This window comes from Triturus cristatus, chromosome 3_1, assembly GCF_964204655.1.
Source record: "Triturus cristatus chromosome 3_1, aTriCri1.1, whole genome shotgun sequence".
NCBI classification, from domain to species: domain Eukaryota; kingdom Metazoa; phylum Chordata; class Amphibia; order Caudata; family Salamandridae; genus Triturus; species Triturus cristatus.
This window is the reverse complement of record NC_140583.1, coordinates 610,134,784-610,156,661: the sequence shown is the minus strand read 5'-3', so window position 1 is coordinate 610,156,661 and position 21,878 is coordinate 610,134,784.

Below are 21,878 nucleotides of genomic sequence, written 5' to 3'. Positions count from 1 at the left end.
CTGTGATATGTCTTTGATTCTGTAGTGCCAAAAAACTTAAAAGCTCTCGTGTTTCAATCGTGACGAGTTCTCGTATATTAAGGGTTTCCTAGGGACGTTTTAAGTCTCCGTCTTAGTAGCGGGTGGGGCTGTGGTCATGTGGGATCAAATGCAGATCGCAGGTATCAACTGCATTTCAGCCGTCTTATTGCTGCTGTATTGTTTTAGAATGTCGGTTCTACGCTCTCATTCAAAAAGCTGCTCGCGCCATCTCTCCCGTTAATTTTCCTCCGGTTTGTGTCCGCTAGCTTCTATTCGGAACGCCAAGCCCCAAACAATCCTGTTATGTATGTCATGTGCGGGGACTTTTTAAGGCTGCTCATGGATAATAAATTAGGCTAGTTTCAAGGATACCGATCGACATTTATTCAGCACATAACTGGGTAAAAGGTCAGTGTTAGAATCATTATGCAGAGCAAGGTAGGACAAATGTAGGTAAAAGGTCATGTAACTACCTAGGCCTAGATTGGGGGTACATAACACCCACTCCTCATCTGAAGGTCGATAAAAAGTTTAAAAAGTATAAAAACATTGTAAAGTCAGTGTTTAAAAAGATCTAAAATCATTGTAAAAATGATAAAAAGCTCTTTAAGTCCGCTAAATAGTCAATATACTGTTAGACCAACTGAGCACATCGAAATTCATGGTGCTCTGTAAGAGCAGAAGAAATAAAACTAAACAATGTTTCCGCATTCTAATTTGGCCTGTTTTGGAAAAGGTCGAATTGTTCCCATCACACGGAGAGTCAAATGTTTTTGTCCTGTGTGGGAGACACAGCATCACTGTCGCTTGCATACGCAGACAACGGTCCCTGTAACACCTCTTGTATCAGGTCAATGGAGCAAAGGTGATCATCTTCAGTTCCCGCAGAAGCCGCGGAGGTAACGCTCAATACCTGTGAACCTGTTGTAGAGCCGTTGTCCGATCCGACAGGAGCTGAAGCATCCTGTGGAGGCTCTAAGAATGCTGTCTTCAACATGGGAATACGCTAAGGACACTGTAACATATGGGCCTTTAAGGGGTCCAATAATACATCCATTCCCGTGGCGCAACCGATGGAAGAGTCCGACATATGTCCAACACGCATTCGTATCTGCAGAATAGGCAGCGGAGCACAGGCAAGATGCAGTCAACCCAGACTGGCCTGAAGGATAGGAACCAGTGCTTGCTTCGCTCCCCAAGCGAGGTGTGCCCAGATCGAGTACCATGCGTTCATGGCAATGTCGCATCAGGAGTACCTTTTTCATCTCTTGAGGAACTGGGCCGTCCATTGTGTAGCAGTAAAATTAAAACCAGGATACCCACTACAAGTAGTAGGACCAGTGGAAGCCCTCCAAAAATGCTTCCCAATACGATCAAAAGTCTCTCGGGCTGAGGTTAAGGCCACATCCTTCTGCAAAAGCATGGCTTTCAGTCTGCTCAAAGAATCAAACTGCATAAAGGAAACATTCAATGAAGGCCATAACTTTGCCTTCCTAACTGTGTGGGTGGGTGGAAACAAAACTTGCATACAACAAGTAACCTTGGAACTTACTGTAATTAGATATGCGATGCCTAGTACCATCCCACAACAGCCTTGATCATTCATCATCAAATAGCTCCCATTCGAAAGGAATTTGAACGCTGCATGAATTATGGCAGCTGGGGAACTCTTCAACTGACACAAGTTAGCAACCGAAGCATTACATGCTCTGTGAAGCGAAATGTCTTAGCAAACTAGGGAACCACTTAAGACACTTTCACAGTTTGAACCGCTGAGGAAAACTTCAGTGTCCCCATTCCTGCATCTATATCTTTACGGTAATTCCCAGCACTCTCGTATGTACCCGTCTCCCAGCACTTCATGTCTGCCTACCTGGTGATACTGTAGACATTATTGAAATTGTAATGTCGTGACAGGCAGTGTTATATAGCCATGGATTAACCATTCTGTGGAAAGTGACTCCGCCACGGTGAAAGTTAATTGGTCCAAGTTTTTCAATGTGCATCATTGTATACTTTGCATCTATGCGTGCCATTACTATCTGTCTTTCTGTTGGATTATATTTATGCTGAAAACAAAGTTGTACTGTTGATATAACGCCAGGCTGCATGGCCAAAATGCAAGGATTGTAGCGTCCAGCACAATAATAGAATGGATCACAATTGCAACTGTCCATGTTGAAGAATAGACAAATCCTGTTCCATTATCTCTATTGCAGAAGACACAGTGTTGCCCAGTGAATAATTTCTAGATGACCGTGTGGTCATATCGTTGTCGACCAGTGCCAAAGCCTATTCTAGGTTAATCCTATCAATCTCACGTTGTCTCTCAGCAACCTCCTGTTGAGAGATTTTCCATAGCTCGCTGTAAATAGCATACAAAAAGCACTTGTGACGTGGCTTCTGGGGACCTAACAAAAATCCCTAAGATCCATGTCTTCTGAGAGAAGAGATATGCGTTGCTTCACCTGGGATAGTGTTGAGATCTTTATCCATTCTACGCATAACTTCCCGACACTGTATGATGTCACCACTCCAGAGTGTTCTGAGTGTACATAGCGTAGGTCAGGCCTATAAATACTAAACCCTTCTGTGGTACCCCTGAATCATGATTGACACCTATTTGTTTCCGTAGGCCAAACCAACCATCCCTTCCAATTGGGGTCAGATGAATTGTACAATCTATTGTAAATGTAAATGTTCAGTATTTGTAAAGCGCACAGCTACCTCCAGAGCGGTGTCCCGGTGCTGGGGGCCATCAAGAAGATTAAGCGAGCTATTGCCCAAAGTCACATGGTCCTGGCATGATGTGCCGCCGGCACCGGGGATGGAACCGTGAGCCCCAGGATCTGGAGGCAGTCGCCCTGGCCACCACGCCACACCTCTTCCACCTATTGTGTAGCATGTCATCTAATGTTTCCTCCCTGTGTTGTGTGTAATTTTGCCATCCCTCAAAGTGTGTAAGTGAGGGAATCCGAGGTAAGTAAAAATCCTAATTTTTGGCTAGCCCAAGACAGGAAGTCTGTTGCACTGTCTTGTTCAGGAAAATCATTTCATGTGGTATGAAGCATGCTCTAAATAAGGCCTCAGTTCCCTGAACTTGCCAATCTTTAGTGCCCCACTACAGATTGTGTCTATAGTCTCTTTCCAAAGGTCGAAACCATGTATAGACAGCTGTTAAATAAAGGAAGCAGAGTATATCTGTTTTGTGTTAGTAAGCATATTCTTTGCAAGTGTAGGTGCAAGCTTACAGTAATCAGAGGTCAGGTCTGAAATGTTAAAACCAGAAAAAAAGCAAACTTGTGTGCAAATGTGGTTGAACTACCTTTTGGCGGTGTTAGACAGTGTACCCATTGGTGGTAAGTGAAAACATTACGTGGGATACTTGCTTTGTGCAAAAGATGGTGAGCGTAGTGTTGGTAACAAAACATGGTGTCAAAATTAGATGTACCATCATACAATTCATCATTTGAAAATGCAGCAGATTGTTCTAAGTCAGAAAGCATAGTATTTACAGTATCTCAAAGAGACCGTAGTTCTAGATTCCTTACCTTATAATTACCCCCAGGCATCCGACTGTAGCCGGAGAAATATTTTCGTAGCAGTACCCCTGCACGTCAATAGGTGGCGTCGGTTGACTCCGCGTCTGTCGTCTGCATCGTGGCCGTCAGGATGACATTGCGGTGTTTACTTAAGACACCGCCCCTGTGCCCTGATGTCAGTTCTTTTGTTTTCCGCGCCAGCCAGCGCAGATCTGGAGAGAGCGTGCCCCTTAGGCACTTTTTGTCTAACCATCTTTCGACTTTTGTCGACATCTTTTTTTTAGTCTTCGACTCTTGGTGCACGAGGGATGTTTAGCCGCCGGCCTGGATTCAAGCCCTGTGACTCTTGTCACAAGTTGATGTCGGTCACTGATGCGGACCTCGTGTGTCTCTGGTGCCTGGAGCATGACCACAACCCGAAGTCGTGCTCAGACTGCCGGCCCTGAGCCCAAATTCTTTGCAGGAGTAGTCCTGAAAGCTTTTGGGGGCCCAGCAGTCCGCTCCGTTTGAGGTCCCTGTCCAGGGGAAGGTCGCAGACTCACCACCATTCGTCCTCCAAGTCTTCGCACTCCTCGAGTAAGTCGAAGCACAAGAAGAAGTTGAAGAAGCATCGTCGCTCTTTGCCTTCTACCAGTCTGTTTGCCGACGCGGGACCCGTAGTGTTGTCGCTCTCCGGCTCCTTCCTCGGAGCCCGCTGGGATGGCTCCACGCTTCCCTTCTTTTCCCGTAGCTGGCGCATCCCATGCCCAGCTTTCTGCATTTTACGAAGCCCTGCACAGCATCTTTGGGCAGCCCGACTCCGCAGGCGCGCCCTCGGGGCCCACGGACTCGGCTGGGTGACCTGGGCCTTCGATGCCGGTGGCTCCAGCCTCTGCACCGCAGGGTCCCCAAAGATCCAGGTCTCGATCGGTGCCGGTCGACCTCACAATACCTTGCCCGGTGCCGTCCAGTGATGACGCCCCTGATGTCGGTTGCGCCCCCAACCGGCATCGACCCCAGCCTCACTCTAGATTTGTTAACACGACGCCGGACTGACGTCAGTACCCGCACCGGAGATTACTTTTGTACCGATGTTCATCCCTGGCGTTCCCTACTGCCCTGAGTGGCAGCCAGAGGAGGGTGAGGAGAACTGGGGAGGGTCTATTGACCCCCTCACAGACCAATTTGAGGAGCCTGACTGGCGAGAGGAGTTGGGTGTTGCCAGTGGTCTGGATACCTCCCAAGACCTCAGTATGCTGTCTCCCCCCTACTGTGGCTACAGAGGAGGGAGCTTCCTACGCTGTGGTGTTGCATAGGGCGGCTGAGCCCTTGGGCCTCAAGCTTTCTATGGTGGCTGTCAAGACTAACCTCCTGACTTAGGTGCTACAGCCGGCAGCAGCCTCTGCGGAGCCCCTGCTGCCTTTTAATGAGGCTCTCACTGACATCCCACTAGGCACATGGTCCAAGCCCAGCACAGGGGTTCCTGTGGACAGGATGATTGCCCGACGCTACGGCCTGACCCCGGACGACCGCCTTTTCCTCTCCCAACACCCTAACCCTGAGAGCTTGGTGGTCCAAGCCTCATCCTCAAATGCTACATTCCCTACAGCTCCCCCCCAGATAGGGAATCCAAGAAGCTGGACCATCTTGGGAAGAAGATATTATCTTCTGCCAGCTTAGGACTGTGGTCGGTAAAAACTGCATGTCTCTTGGGCCGTTATACACTCACGGTGTGGGATACAGTTTGCCAAGTGCTGCTACAGTGCCCGGAGGAGGCCCGGGCCGTGCTCACCCCCGCAGTTGCTGAGGGTTGCGACACAGCTAAGTTCACCATCCGGTGTGGGCTGAATACTGCCGACTCCCTGAGTAGGACGGTTTCCACATTGGTAGCCTTGAGGTGCTATGCCTGGCTTAGGACGTCTGTCTTCTCTAGGGATGTCCATTCCACACTTTTGGACATTCCCTTTGATGGCCGTCGCCTGTTTGGTGACAAGGCGGACAACGAGCGTGAGCGTTTCAAGGACTCTAGGGCCACGGGCAGATCATTAGGCCTCGCAGCAACTTCTCGCCTCATGCAGTCTGCCTTTTGCCCCTTGCATGGCTGCAGAAGGGGTTCCCCACCACGTTCCACCCAGTGCCACAGGGCTGCGGAAGCTACCCAGCCTATGCATGGCCGGGGACGTGGGACCCAGCGTCGTGAATCTTTGGGCCAGCAGGCAGACCAGTCCACCAATGCCCCCCCTGCAGCAGCCTCCAAACCTTCGTAGTCCGATTTTTCAGGTCCACCAGTTGCCAGTGAGCGGCAGGATCCGCCATCGTCTTCCTCACTGGCACTACATCACGTCAGACAGGTGGGTTTGCAGATAGTCCAAAGGGGCTGCTACTCTTCCTTCGAGACTACCCCTCTCTCAATGCCACCAACACTCCATCACATGTTGGAGGATCACTTGGCCCTTCTCCGCCAGGAAGTTACGGCTCTCTTAGCCAAGGGAGCTATCAAACGAGTCCCTGAGCATCACATTTCCCACCTTCTTCCTGCCCCCACGCCCCTCCAAGGAGGAGGAGAGACTCCACCGTCTGGATCCAAAACGTGCGCTGTCCTTCTAGCTTGACCACACTAAAGACGTCCGGGTGGACGATCAACTCTTCGTGCGTTATGTGGGTGCCAAGAAAGGTTGGGACGTACACAAACGTACAATCTCTCGATGGGTTGTCCTATGCATCAAGAGCAGCTATTCTTTGGCAAAAAAGGTACCTCCAGTAGGACTGCGCGCCCACTCTACCAGGGCGACGGCAGCCACTACTGCATTGGGGCGTGGAGTTCCGCTGGTTGACATCTGCCAGGCAGCCACGTGGGCATCCCTGCACACGTTCACAAAACATTACTGCCTGGAAAGCCAAGTCAGGAGAGACAGCTACTTCGGCCGCTCTGTTCTCCAGGACTTTCTGGTGTGAACTTAGTTCGCAGACCCACCACCGGGGTTGGCGTTGCTGGGGTATCTATTCTAAGTTATGGAATCTATAACTACGGTTTCTTTCAGATGAACAGGTTACTTACCTTCGGTAACAATGTATCTAAGATATCTGATGAAGAGGAAATCAGCACAGTAGAGCACTATTCTGGATCTCAGGTAAGTGAACAAGTTCCTGAAAATCAAACCTTTTATATGGTAACTCTCAAAGAATTTCTACTGATCCTCCAGAGAAACAATTATCTGATGGAACTGGATCTTCAGGATGCATAGTTCTTCATTCCCATACACTGGAAGCACAGAAGAAAATACCTCAGCTTTTCAGTGGCAGGGCAGCACTACCATTTCAAGGTGTTTCCATTCACCCTCTGATCAACAGTAAGAATCTTTACTAAGTGCCTATCGCCGGTTCCTGCCTTTCTTAGACGGTATAAAATCGAGTGCACGTTACATAATTCAAACTGAGATTGTGCAACACAAGTCAATGAGTTTTGAGCCTCTTGCTTTGAGCATGCCACAACTCGCTCCACTTTCATAAACTGCTCTGAGGTGAGGGGACGATAAATGTATCGCACCACTTACTCTTCATAGAAGATGAAATAAACAAGTGTGTGTGTATATATACACACACATGCACTAGGCGCATATATATATATATATATATATATATATATATATATATATATACACACACACACACACACATGCGCCTAATGCATGTGTGTATATATACACACACACATTTGCAAGCTGTGTGTGTGTATATGTATGTGCACATATTTACAAGGCTATGCAAAAATTGGGACAGGCCTGATATAGAAGTAACACTGAATGCTTTAGTCCTAGTTTTATTTCTGACCTGTCTCAGGTTTTGATTCTCAAAATCTTGGCACCCTACATTATGAGCACATGGGTGGCTGGTTTTCTGTGCCCAAGATGCGATCAAGTGAGTCATCTCAACTGTGAAATGCATTTTGACACTGTAACTGTTCTGAAGTAACACGAGTCTGTATGAAATATAAAGGGACCTTGTTTACAGTATGAAAAAAGACTGCCACTGGATTCAGTGTTTTTAGTTTCGGGTTTTTGAGGTTCAAGAGACCTACTGTGCTGGAGTGAAATCAAATGGTCGAAAGGACAAACGAGGAATTGTATTGAAACATTTAATTGGTACAGTTCTGTTATTAACGGGGAACTCCATGTACTACATTACAATACCGCCACCTACTGGAATATTTATTTTTGGGAGAAACTAAATGATTGAAAGCATTAATTCAAGCAAACTTGAAAATGTCTCAGTTGATCTGTATGCTTTTGTGTGCCTTTGTTGTAAGTTAAGTGTTGTGTCAATTGTTGTCCAACATTTTTTTAGATGGATTTAGACACCATTTTGGGTGTTGGTGAGAGTTTTATTATTATTATTGTTTGAATTGTGCAGACGATCTCTTACGAGCTGGGGTGATCATATACTAGTGTGCACAATTACTTCAGTGTTTTGCATGCCACAGAAACTGTTGTATGCCCATGTTATTGCTAATAACTTACAACTATGTTTGACACTCTTAACATAAGATAGTTCTCTTGTCATTTTGCATATTATTCTTCATTTGTAATTTGTTGAACCTCATCAATGAATTATTAATTCTTGATGGATGGTGAGTAGTTTACAATTGTAGGAGCTATGCATTATGATATACCACCAAACATTGTATTTTGAATCCTCCTGGAGAGCCCCCAATGAGGTGATCTAAATGGAAACAAGTGTTCCTTAGCTATGCAAGGATGTACTAATCTATGATCAGAAAGGAAATGGTCACTTATTGCTACACTGTCAGCAGAAGAATAAGAGATTCTGGAACATTGACCTGATATGTTTGCAGAGGACGAAAGGGGGATAAATGAGTTTGAGACATGCATGGGGAAAACATAGACCTACATTATCTGCCTCGTGTTAGCACTATTATGGAACAATTTTATTTAGGAAAAAGGACAAAAAAGAGTGAGTCTGTGGAGGATAACATAACAGCCTTGAGAAAGTTGGTGACTTCTTGTAAGTTTGGAGTTCATTGTGAAGAACGTATAAGAGATCAATTTGTGTTATGTTGTAACAGTGACAAAAGGCAAGAAAAGTTATGGTTAAAAGATTAACCTCCTCTAATGGAACTTAGGTTGCAAAAATAGTTGAACATATGCATAAATGTGTGGAAGTCATTCAAAAAGGATGTCGCTAAGGTCGACAGTGTGCATGCTAATAGTGACGGTGTGAAAATGATGAAGAAAATAAATTTACTTGAATAAAAGTGATGAGTGAAAACTTTTCTTTTAATGGGGTGTGTTTTAGATGTGGAAAAGCTGGTCCCATGACCAATGACAAGTTCTGTCTTGCTTGAAGTTTCAGTGGATTAGTTTCAGAAAAATAGGACATTGTGCAGTTTGTTGTAAGTTTTGGTGATTCAAAAGTGTGTAAAGCTATGAAAGAAGTTCGTTAAAAAGTACTGTATCTTGTGTGCAAAGTTGATGAACTACTGTCTGATATTGTAGGTGTAAAAAATATAAATCATAGTATGATGTTTAATTCTTGCTCAAGGGTCACTATAATAGCTGAAGGAAAGGTGAAAAAGATAGACCTACATCCAGGAGGGTATGGTGGTCAGGCCATTCACATGTTGGGCTATTGTGATGCAGTTAAGAGGAAAATTAATTATGGGAAAAGCATGTTTCGGTGAAAGGTGGTAACATCATTGGGTGGCCACATCGGATAGAACAAGGTGTTTTGATGGTCTTAATTCTCAACCACAAGTATTTGTTATTGGATCTAATCTTTACTGTTCAAACGTTGAACGCAGAGTCTAAACCTGTTGTATCTAAGGTGTGTAGTTTGCCTGTAGGTGTTTATGATTATGTAATAAAGAGTGAGACGAGCTGTGTTGTGAAGGAGTCCTAATTCCCATAAATGCAACTTAATTGTTGGCTCCTGTGGTGGTGGCATAAAAGTTCTCTGGGGACATCAGAGACTGCATGAATGTGAGGGCATTCAACAAGGAAGTTATTGTTAAGTTCCCTTTACCCAACATGGCAGAACTTCTATCAAAATTACATGGAGCCAATTTCTGTATTTGGTCTTAGCCTACCATCAAATTAGACTTCATGAAACATGTCAAGAGTATACCTTGTTCATTACACCCATGGGTTCTATCAAATTTGTCCATATGCCATTCGGTTTTTGGTCTCAGCTGCCTCTGTTGTCCAGAGGGCCAGAGCTGGTATTTTAGGTGGAATTCGGAGTGTCAAGTTTTATCTAGTGGTGATTATCTTTGGTGGAACATGGACCGAACATAATGAAAGAGTGTATATGGCTCTTGAGACATTTCGTGAACCCAGGTCAATGCCACCTTTGAAAAGGTGTTCGAAACTATAGAAAATGTTCTAGTATATATTACAAGAATTTTAGATTCTATTAAGGACACAGAGGCCAGGAGTATGCTTTCTCCAACTTTGTTCAAACAGTAGCCAATAGTAACACAGAAAAAACACACATAATAACTACATTTTCCAAGAGGCTTTGAACCACACCTCATCCTCAGTCCACCAATCATCTATAGTCCCCATATACAAAACAGAGAGACCCCATCTTGACTGCCTCTTTCTTTGCGTTATCAACAGTCCAAACCTTGAGCCCGTAAGAAAATGGCCGTAACAAGAATTGAACTGGACCATGAGTCCGGACCAACAAAACTTCACCGAACTCTGGAGGTCAACAGGCTTCGTCATGAAACTTGTGTTCCAAAACGTTTCATCCTTGTTTTGAATCAGAGGCTGAGAACAAAATAGAGACCCATATCCACGAACAATGAAAAAAAATCATGAGATTAGGTAAAACTAGCCAAATCTTGATGCACAAGATCAGCATCACTTGTTCTCACAACAGCTTACCTGTCCCAACCGGCAGGGTAATCCTTGCCTCCGTTTCCTTAATAGGATCTAAAATTCTTGTTGCATATGCCAGAAAACGTTCTAATCTATGGCAATACCAGAGGTTCCAATTATGCAGATTCAAAACTGATTTACCACAGTAGAATGTACAATAGGTTTATAGTAAAATGCTTTAAATACAGAATCAGAGGACCAACCAGCTGCATGTTAGATATCTTCTAATCTAGAATTCGGCACAAAAGCTTTAGCGGCCCTAGCCACCCACCCCCCTGTGCAGAATGGGCCTCATAAACAGAAACATCAGTGTCAGCTTCAGCCTTGACTTCAGCCATGACTCAACAACCCAGAGTCACAGGTGATACCAGTTTAAAATGTTTTTGAAGTGCCAAAAGCAGGTCCAAGCAGATCTGCCCGACAAGAGAACGTGTTCTTCATACGTTTTCCAACATTTGACAACATACAATTTTTAATTATGTGGAAAAGCCTGGTAATGAATAGACCTAGACATGGTCTTTGTCCATCTCAAAATGACAAAAAAGACACCTTAAGGAGAGAACAACCTACCTGCGAAGTCAAGTACCTTTACAGCAGACACCCTTCAACAGGAAACCAAGCAAAGAAACATGGTCAATTTTGCAGATATTTGTTTCATGGATAAATCTACATTATTCGGCCAAGAATGAAAGAGGGACAGTGGCGATCAAAGCTCGATTGTGCTTAATCCAATATAAGATTCTCCACAGGGTATACTATGATGGAGCAAGGTTACACAAGATGGGACGAGCTGAAACCTCCAATTGCCTGCGCTGCCCGACCGTTATGGGAGATGTTTGCCATACATTATGGGGCTGCCCTGCCATACAGAAGTACTGTAACACAATACTTGGGGAATTGAATGTGGTGGTGGAGACATCCATACCTGCAGACGTAAAGTTCATACTTCTGGGCATTCTATGCAATATTGATGTTACTAGACCCCAATTACGTTTTAGAGCTCTGGGTCTAGTGGTGGCAAAGCATAATGTAGCCAAACACTGGGGCACACCGGAAACTCTAACATTCTAAGAATAGAAAAGGGAGATACATATCTATATGGCTGCTGGGAGAGTCACATAGAAGAGTAGGAGGTGCCCAAGAAAATTCCGTAAAATATTGAGCAGATGGCTGAACCACTATGGGTTTGCCCTACTGGACGATGCTCAACAAATCCCAGATTCCAGGGAACCGTGCTAGCAGCGCATACCTGAAACGCATCAGGGGAGGGCTTGAAGGTTATACATAGAGACTGTGTCTCCATTAGCATGTTGGTGGAGGGAAAACACTAATATCTGATGTTTTCTGAGGCTGTGTGATATTGAGACTGTAATAACTGAACTTCTTATACTTTCCCTATGTGCGACCTTTGTTATAATTTTGATGGTTGTATGTTTCTTATGCTAATCAAAACTAAATAAAAATATTTATATTAAAATAAATTCAAAGAGGGACGGAACACGATTTGCATCCCATAACTGAGCATATCTTTGTTTTGTTGGGTTACCAACCCTAATGCTCGTAAGCAATTTAAATACAAAAGTGCAAATGCAAAAGTGCATATCACCAGTTTGCCATCAATATGGTTGAAGTAAGACCAGAGGAATTTGAGGACATCCTTCTGCTCTGAGCCCACGGAATCCCGCTCCTGCTGAAGAAACCTACCCACCCACTTTTTTCATGCAGAAGAATCTCGCTTGTGGGTAGATGAAGCTCAAGCCTGTTGTATAAAATAGGCTGCTGCCGCAGTAGTGCCTTTGACTCGTCCGTGTCTTCTGATAATTTCCAGGCCATAAGAACCAACTGGCCTTGAAGGAGAAGAGGGGGCGGCAAGCCCACAGGATCTGATAGAAGATTCGGGAAGATAGGAAAAAGAGGAAGCGATATACACATCTCTAGAAGGGCCGGGAACCAAGGCTGAGTCTTCCGGGCTGGAGTCACCAGGACCAATGTTGCAAGCTGTTGTCTGACTTGGGCTGTGACACTGGGTATCATGGCAAAAGGTGGAAACAAGTAGTTCACTTGAGTGGCCCAGTTCATAAGAAATGCATCTATGGTGAGGGCCACCAGATCCGGACTCCAGCTGTAATAGTCCTTCAACTGGAAATGAATTCTGGACATGCTAAAGATTCACCTGACGTGGGCCGAAGGAGCAAAGGATCAACTGAAATACTCAAGAATGGAGCATCCAGTCAATGCAGTCCACCAGAAACCTGGAGTTCCAATCCGCCACTATGTTGTCTTTGCCTGGAAGATATTCTGTCAGAACTGTGATCTTTTGACAAAGGCAGAAGTGCCAAAATGTATTGGTGATCTTTGCTAGAAGACGGGTCATGGTGCACCCCAGTCTGTTAATGTAAAGAGCTGTGGACACATTGTATATTTGAAGGAGGATGCAGCAGTTGGTTTTCTTGCAAGAGATTGATTTCATTGCAAAGAATCCCACCAGAACATCCAGGTAATTTATGTGTAAGCCGAGGTCTTCTCATGACCTGCAACCTACGGTAGAAACGTCCCCACACTGTACTCTCCAGCCTCACTGGCTGGTGTCGGATTCAATGACTACATATAGAATGGCCCCAAAGATGGCTCTGCCATTCCATGCTTCAATGTGAAGAAGCCACCTGCTGAGATCGTCCTGCGCATCGGGAAAAATAGGAACTGGACAGTCGTAAGTCAAAACATTTTGGAGATAGTGGATTTTCAACCTCTACAGGACTCTGTAATGTAGTGGGCCCGAGAAAATTGCTTGAATAGAAGAAGCGAACAGACAAACAATCCGTGCTAAGGATCTCAAAGATACCGTTTCCTTACACAGAGCCTTGTTCAATTCTCGTTTGAAGGATTTTATCTTCTTGGGCGGCAGAAGTAACTGGGCCTTGATCGAATCAATCTAAAATCCTAGAAATTCCATTTGTTGAGTCGGCACCATAATTGACATTTTGGTATTGATTATAAACCGCAACTGTTGAAGTTAGGTTGTTGTCCAGGACAGATGTGTCAGAAGCAGATCCCTTTCCTTCGCCATCAGAATCATTTTGTCCAAATATAGTCTCATTCAAACACCCATCTCCCTCAGACATTCAACCACAGGTTTAAACATTTTCGTGCACGCCCTCCGCTGATCCCAACGATCTAAAAAAAATTATCATCCGATCTTCCTGCTACACTACCCAGCCAAAGTTCTCACGAAAGCCATCAACCAGCAGCTCACCAAATTCCTGAAACAAAACCACGTACTGAAAGCCTCTCAATCGAGATTCCATGCCAACCACAGCACTGAGACCGCACTGATTGCAGCCAAAGATGACATCAAAACACTCTTAACACTCTTCGACCTCTCTGCGGCGTTCAACGCAGTCTCCCACAACACCCTCATCAACGGACTCTACAGCATAGGCATACTGCAAGAGGCCCTCAAGTGGATCACCTCCTTCCTTAAGGGGCGCACACAGAGTATCCGACTGCCTCCCTTCACCTCCGCACCCAAAGACATATGCAGCACACCATAAGGTTCATCCCTCAGCCCCACCATGTTCAACATCTACATGACCCCCCCCCACATACATCATTAGATCCCGCAGACTCAACTCTTACGCGGAGACACTCAACTGATCCTCTCGCTGACCGAGGACCCCACCAACACCAAAGCCAATTTCTGCAACGTCATTACCAACGTAGCCAAATGAATGGAAGACAACTGCCTTTAACTCGACTGACAAAACTGAAGTACTGATCTTCGCGAAGAAACCCCCGCATGGGACCACAGCTGATGGCCTGCAGCTGATCATCCTGGAGCTCCCCAAATGAACCTACATCGTCCCCCACTTGGGAGACCTCCACTGGCTCCCCATCAAGGAACGATGCTAATTCAAGATCCTCACGCATGCCTACAAAGCCCTCCATGACCTAGTACCTGCTTCCCTCAGCCATCAACTGAACATCCACCAACCCACTGGACACCTACACTCCTCTTCACTTGCCCTCGCCCCCTGCATCTGCCGCACCGCAGCTGTGGCTGCTCCTTCTACATCACAGGCAAGACCTGGAACGCCCTCCCCCTCCAGCTCTGAATGGCCCCCTTGCTGGCAGACTTCAGAAAGAGACTCTCGAGAACTGGCTCTTCGACAGACACAGCGCCCAGATACCCCTAGTGGTGACAAAGTGTGCTTTACAAATGCTGATTGATCGATTGGGCTGAAGACAGCCCAAAGGGGAGGAACAAATACTCAAACCACTGACCCTGCCACTGAAATTGAAGAAAATGCCTGTGAGGAGGGAAGATGGGGACCATGGTGCTGGCGTCTTTGAGATCCAACCGCACCATCCAATCCTTCTCTTCGAGAAAATCTCGTGGGAGGTGAATGCCTTCCATTTTGAAATGGCAGTAATCCACCCACTGACTGAAATATCTGAGATGGAGTACAAGCCTCTGACCTCCTCCACTCTTCTGTACCAGAAAGGCATTGCTGCAAAAACCCTTGGGATGGCGTAGAGCTGGAGCACTAGCCTGCTTCGCTAATAGTTCTTGAATTTCTGAGTCTATAAAACTCATGTGTTGTAGAGAAAAATGGAGAGGGGGAGGAGTTGAGAGTTGAACAGGTACCTGTGAAAGTTCTATTTGAAAGGATTGAGCAGTGTCTAAAACCCAAGAATCTTATGAAAATCTCTCCCAATTCTGAACAAAGTGACGCAGTCTGATCCCCAACAGAATGCCAGAAAAGGGAGGTGGAGGAACATGTACCTGTATACTGGGCGTTGAAGTTTTGGCTGCCTCTGTTCACACCTTAATTGTAGTGGCCTTGGACCTGGAGGGGAAAAAACCCGCTTGAGAGGTATCGTGCCAGTTCCCTCCGCAGCAAACCCCGAAACCTCATTGAGGACTTTGAGGATTATGATGGCCGTCCGGTCATCCTCAGCCAGGGCTGGCCCATCCAAAAAGGGGGTTGAACACTTTCTTTAAGGAAGTTTGTGCTTTATCCAGTGAGGCGAAGGTCTCGACAAACTTGCCAATGTCTTTAACTTGGTGCCGGCTTCAGATGTGGCTCATTCCACTAATTTAGGGTCATCATTATGTGTACAGACTTGCTCCATTCAGAGGCCAGAGCACAGTTGGCATTGCCAAGCAAGCAGATTGCTGGCTGGGTCCACCCCTCCAAGACTTCAGGCTCAATAGGGGTGCCCGTATCTTGTGTGTTGTGAGACATTTCTAAGATCTTTGCCAACGGCCTAGATACATCTAATAGTTTGTCTTGGCATGCCCTGAGGGACCAAGCTGCCTTTTAGGGGTTGCTGGAGTATTTTTTCAAGATCGTCGGCATATTGGAAACAATATTAAGGGTTTGTATCTTCCTCTGGGGAAGGTCTGGCCTGGGTCACTCTGGCCTAAGTCTAGAGCATATCCTTATTGAAAAGAATTATTGAAGCCCAGAAGAACTCTGCCAAACAGGGAATCAAAGGGAGCAGAAAGGTTGGTAATCAGGCATCAGCAGTTATAAGCAAGTTCAAAAATTACTTTGGTGGTCTGCCCCTCCCCCCCCCCACTCGTCCTCCCCTGACAGACCCACATCACCCCTCACCTCAGGAAAATACTGGCTCCCAGAACAGAAGAACTGCCAGTTCAAGTTGCTGACCCAGGCATACAATGCCCTACACCATATAGGACCGGCCTACATTAACCACCGTCTGAAATTCCACCAACCGGCCAGACAACTATGCTCCTACCTCTTGCTCGCCCACATCCCGTGCATCAACAGAAGCACGAGCAGAGGGCGCTCCTTCTCCTACCTCGCAGCAAAAACTTGTAATGGCCTCCCCCCTTCAACTCTGCACCTCCCATTCTGTACCGGTATTCTGAAAAGGGCTTAAGACCTAGCTATTTGAGTCCCTCAGTCAGTGCAAGCACCTTAATACCCTCTCAGGTCATTAGGTGCACTATACAGATCGACTGATTGATTGCTCTTAAAGGGTTACCTTTTGGTTCCCCTGAAGTCTCTAAGTAATCTTGTTTTCAGTTTGGCTCATGAGGGTCATCTAGGTATGTTGGAAACCAAAGAGAAATTTAGTCAGATTTTTGGTTGCCTGGGGTGGATTTGGAAGTTGAAATAGTTGTGAGAGTTTGAGTGCATTAAAAGTGACAAGATTTTAAAAACCTTTACCCTGCCCTTGTGTTCCTGGATTATCTGTTTATTGGTTTCTCTGAACCTAATAGCACCTCTAAGTGGATAAGTGACACCCCTATGGGTTTGCCATGGTAGATTTATTCTCTGTGTGGCCACAAGTTAAAATGGTAACAATTATTCTTCAAAAAGTGTAATTTGCTTTCTTCAAGAGGTTTTCTGTAGAGGTTATCCTTCTTATGTCTTAGTATTACATTTGCTCTAAAGAATTTGAAGAGTTTTTGGCTACCTGTGGGACTAAGCACAAAAAAGCAGTGTTATATTATCCCCAATGCAATGGTATAGTTGAGAGAATCAATCGTACTGTAAAAGAACGCATTTAGATGTCCAGAACATCTGGGCTTGATAGTAACACACAACTGATTAAAATAATTGAAACCTATAGACTAACACCATATCAAACCACTCGGAAAACACCCCTTGAATTGTTTAAGAAAAGAATCCGTAACTCTAAGTTAATCCAAGGTTGTATGCGCAGAAAGACAGGTTGGGTCAAGATTGCAACTCAGGTGTTTGTGTGAAAAGTGATTGCAAGCCAAACAAAAGGAGTATTTTGACCACAGAAAGTCCACAAAGGAAGTGCATTTTTGGGTAGGTAAAAATGTTTGCAGAAAAGGCTCCTGCGGTATCTGAAAAGAACGCAAAGTTAACTATACCCCTCACAGTTGTGAAACTTTTCAAGAATGCAGTAAAGGTCTCGGATGGGGGAATTTGGAATCTAACTTGTAGTGCCAAATGTGATGGATGGAAGAGTTTAACACCGTCAGACACAAATGTGTTAAAATGGGTTGATATTGGTGCAGGTGGAACAATTTTGAGAAAATTAGGTTTAGGTAGAGAGTTGCATGATCAAGACAAATGAAAAAGGCTGTCTTTTCTGATTTTGTATAGTGAGCAGGCTCTGTTTCTCTGGGATTTCTGTCTTCTCAAAAACATAAAAGGGTCTGCCAACAAGAGATGTTTTGTAAATACTCATTTTCGTTATTTGCATTCTTTTGTAACCACAATGACTTACTATTTTTGCTTGTATTTTTTTTTATAAAGGGAATATGTGTGGTATATGTGGTAATACAATGGTGTGAGCCAGTCTTACTTGTGTGCTCCACAAGACTACATTCCAGGTGGTTATGAAATGTTGATGTTTGAAGAGAAAAGAACATGACAGTTACTGTAAGGCTGTGGCTGAGATGACAATAAAGAACTTTTTGTCTCCTCAGGATTCCTCTCTCTTATTTCCCACTCTGGAACTGACGCTGAACACATACAAGCCCTCTACGGAACCACAGACCGAGCTTCAGCTCTTGGGAGTGATGCAGGACATACGGTTGGGAACGGTATTTGCTTTGGCAGACATACTGATGAAGCTTCAATCCATTGCAAAGATCCGTCAAGCAGTCAGTCATGGCAGTACAACTCTGCTGGGCCGGATGTCTTGCTTTGCAACCTCTGGATAGGAATTGTCTATCAAGAATTGCACAGCCAATTTCACAGCAATTGGAACGACACAGTCCGTCATAAGACATCAGAAACAGGCAAGGTGGTTCCTTAGGAATCGCAGCGTGGGCTCCCATTCGATCCTCCATCTGACAGTTGTACTCATAACGGATGAATCCATCTAGGGTTGGGGAGCACACATGCAGGAAATGGCAACTATAGTTCTCTGGTCAGTCATAAAAGGAAACATGATATCAATATCCTGGAGCTCAGTGTAATAAGACTGGGTCTACAGGAATTGCTCCCAAGACTTGCAAGTCAAGCAGTCTTAATCAGGTTTGACATAGATGTTTTACATTGCCAAACACAGCTCCTGGCCTCCGTCGGAAGAGGCACAGGTGCTATGGGACTGGACCATTTCCCATCAAGTGGACAATGCCATGGATCATCTCTCTGGAGTCCAAAACAATCTGGCAGACTTACTCAGTCAAACACTATTTGATTGCCACAAGTGGCAGCTCCACCAAAATCAAAGGGACTACATAGCCCCTAAATAGAGTGAACCCAACTTATTTGCCTCCCAAAGACACACTAGTTGCGTCCTTCTGCCATCCAGGAATTGGCCGACCCCTGTCTAAACATGGAATAGAACGTTGATGGTCAGACTACATCATTTTTGCCACAAAGCAAAGTGTCTACTCCAGGGAAGAATGAGGGTGCATTCCACCAAGAGCGTAGTAACAAGTGCAGCACTCTACACTGGTGTACCTTTACAAGACATCTGCCATGCGGTTACCTGGAGGAGCAGGCCATGTTCACGAAGCACTGCTTCCTGGACGAGAATGTAGCAGCGGACTCCGTAGTGAGACAGGTAGTCTGTTGTGTGTAGATTTAGATTACGTATATAGGTTTCCCCGATTTATGCCCTTATATAGGTACAATTCATATTGCCCTTATTTAGGCATAGAAAATCCAGCCCTTATTTAGGCATTGTCCATGCTAACCAAATACAGGCATGGTCTCCTACATCCGTCCATCCATGTCACAACGAGTTCTTTGAAAACCAGACTCTTAAGCTTTTTGGAATTTCCCTTGCTTGGATATTAATTTCTCCAAGAACTCATTTAGTATGCTTAAACATCTATTCCTTAGGGGTTCATTCATGACGTTCCGATGCCCAACTTTTACGGCATTACAGGCATTCCTAAACACCTTCAAGGTATAAATATACCTGCACTTGAAGAATCCAGCTCCAGTGTTTGACTCCCCTTGCGGGGTGTTCGATATCGAGTACCGGAAAGAGATTCCAACCTCGCACATTCTAAGGTATGGAGCAAGACTAGAACTTAGAGAAACTTCTGGCAACTCTTGGCAAAACTATAGCTAGCTATACTTTAGACAACAGCACCTACTTCTTACCTCGTACTACACTTAGGTTAGGTACACTGGGGTAGAACTATTTAGAAGCATCAGATGAGTATCACATTTTAGCTTGTTATTTATGTGTGTATTTTAATGAATATATGTCATAGCTACAAACCATGCTCTTGCAGTATTATTTTATCTTACTGCTAACTCTGTACATATTGTACTTCGCAACCTGCCTTACGATTGTAGCAGTTCATATCTCTTGCACGGAGAAATAAGACTGTTCAATAAACCCTTTTTATTGAAACGCCCGACTCTCTATTTCTATGCAACTCTGTAGAAACGAAGCATGCTTGATTGACTGACTGAGTGAAACTGTTATCTATTGTTTCCACGGTTCTGAGATTGTTCCGACTCCAAGGGAAACAAAGTAGTCATGTTTATGCGATTGTCAGAAACTAATCCCTTCTTGTTTATTTGAGAAGTTTCTAGTGACCTCTGAGTTAGCTGGCACACACAAGTAATTAAGTTTAATGTACTCGATAGAGACTTCCTCAGTCCTATGTCAAATATATAGTGTATATTATTCCAATGCGCAGAGCCTATCTGGGATATAGGAATGACACTACATGGCGCCCAACGGTTTGGTAAGGCACTAATTTAACGCTAGATACTGAAGTAACTCCGTTGTGCTTTTCTCAGAGACCCCCTACTCATAATACTCCATAAGACGTCTAGAGTGGGTAGGGATAATATCCGCCATAACTGAGTAGGACAAAAACCTATGTATTAGCGGTTTGGTTTGTTCAACGTTGAAGGATACAGTGTTCCAAAAATATTGTTAACCTTATCTTGGTTCCCTTGAAACTTGCTCTGAAACTTTCATTAAATAATGAACTACAACGGCACAAACACTGATACTGGTGGAGCTGCGGCTGACCAAGTCACAGCAGCTTTTAATCGTACAGGTTTTCAAGAAACCGACGAGGATGCTATAATCATCCCTCCAAATTTAAGGAGAGCCATCACTCTAAAACTTATAAAACATGGCCTAACACCAAGAGGTGGTGGAGCAGTTTTTGTGATAGAGGCACATGAATCTCACCAGACAGAAGTATTCTATTCATGGATAGTATTCCCAGAATCAAATCCAGTAACACACTTGTTTCACTTCTACAAAGAAGATGATCCACCTGAGGAATATATTCCTTTCGAGGATATTGGAATTCCACTCACATATCAGGAGCATGAACTCTGGTTTAAAGGCACCCTAAAACATTACAATCACATTACCAGGCTGAGTCCACTAGGTAGACCAGCAGCAACATGGCCGATTTTTGCCGGCTACACACCTGACCCTGACATTGAATCAATGTCGGACAAGGAATTACTTAATAACATACAAAAGTTAATAGAAATATACAGTTAAACCACAACTGTCTGAAAGTCCTGATAAGATCTTTCCTAAAAACACTCCTACCTCTTCTAAAAAAAAAAAAAAAGTGGGAAAATAGCAAACCGCATTCCAAAGAGAAGCGTTCCCAATCCCGAGGTAGGTCTCCTCAAAGGAAGCCCTCTGAAAGGAGGTACAACCTCAGGAATAGGGATAATTTGAGAAAACCTGACAGATATCAACATACTGATACACGTTCCTCTCGTAGTTTTCAGATATCATCACAGACATCCGAAAGAAGAGGACGGTCAGAGAACAAAGAAGAACGCATGAAGTCCAAAGACGATCAACACGTTCAGAAAAATAAACAAAAACCTCAATTCTCCAAGAAGAAAGTAGCAGGTCTGAAGATCAGACATGCCGAGAATTCTGAGAACGCAACTCAAGAACGGAGAATGGGCTCAGAAAATGTTGGACAGTGCAGCAGAAGTTACAGTAGCTCGCCAGAACCTGAAGGGGCTTCTGGAGACAGTGGACATGAATGAAGACATTCAAGTTGAAACTGCAAACACCATGGTTAGTTCTCTGCATAGGTTATATGAAATAACACTCCGGATGGAGGGAGACATACCAAGAAAAGTGAAAGCACTCTTTTGGGAGCATCTTTCAAGGGGTTATGATATACTTCTAGAAGTTTGAGACTGGCCATCAGAATTTGTCAGGGAGTGCCCACATGGCGAGGACATCATTATGCCAGCTTTCTCCAACCATGTTCCAGTACATTTAAAATATACTTATGCCAGGAAATGGGCAGTGGCCCAGGCCCCAGCATTGTACAAGAATCGTGTAGGATGGGATGAGGACTCACCTCACCACAAAATCCAGTTAAAAAAAAAAATCAACCAATTGCACAAAGACAGTATCCAATTAAGCAAGAAGCTAAAACAAGCATTTGCAATGCATTAGGTCTCGCATTTACACGAGTTTGAGCTATTGACATTGCAAATAACAATGCCTATTGGCA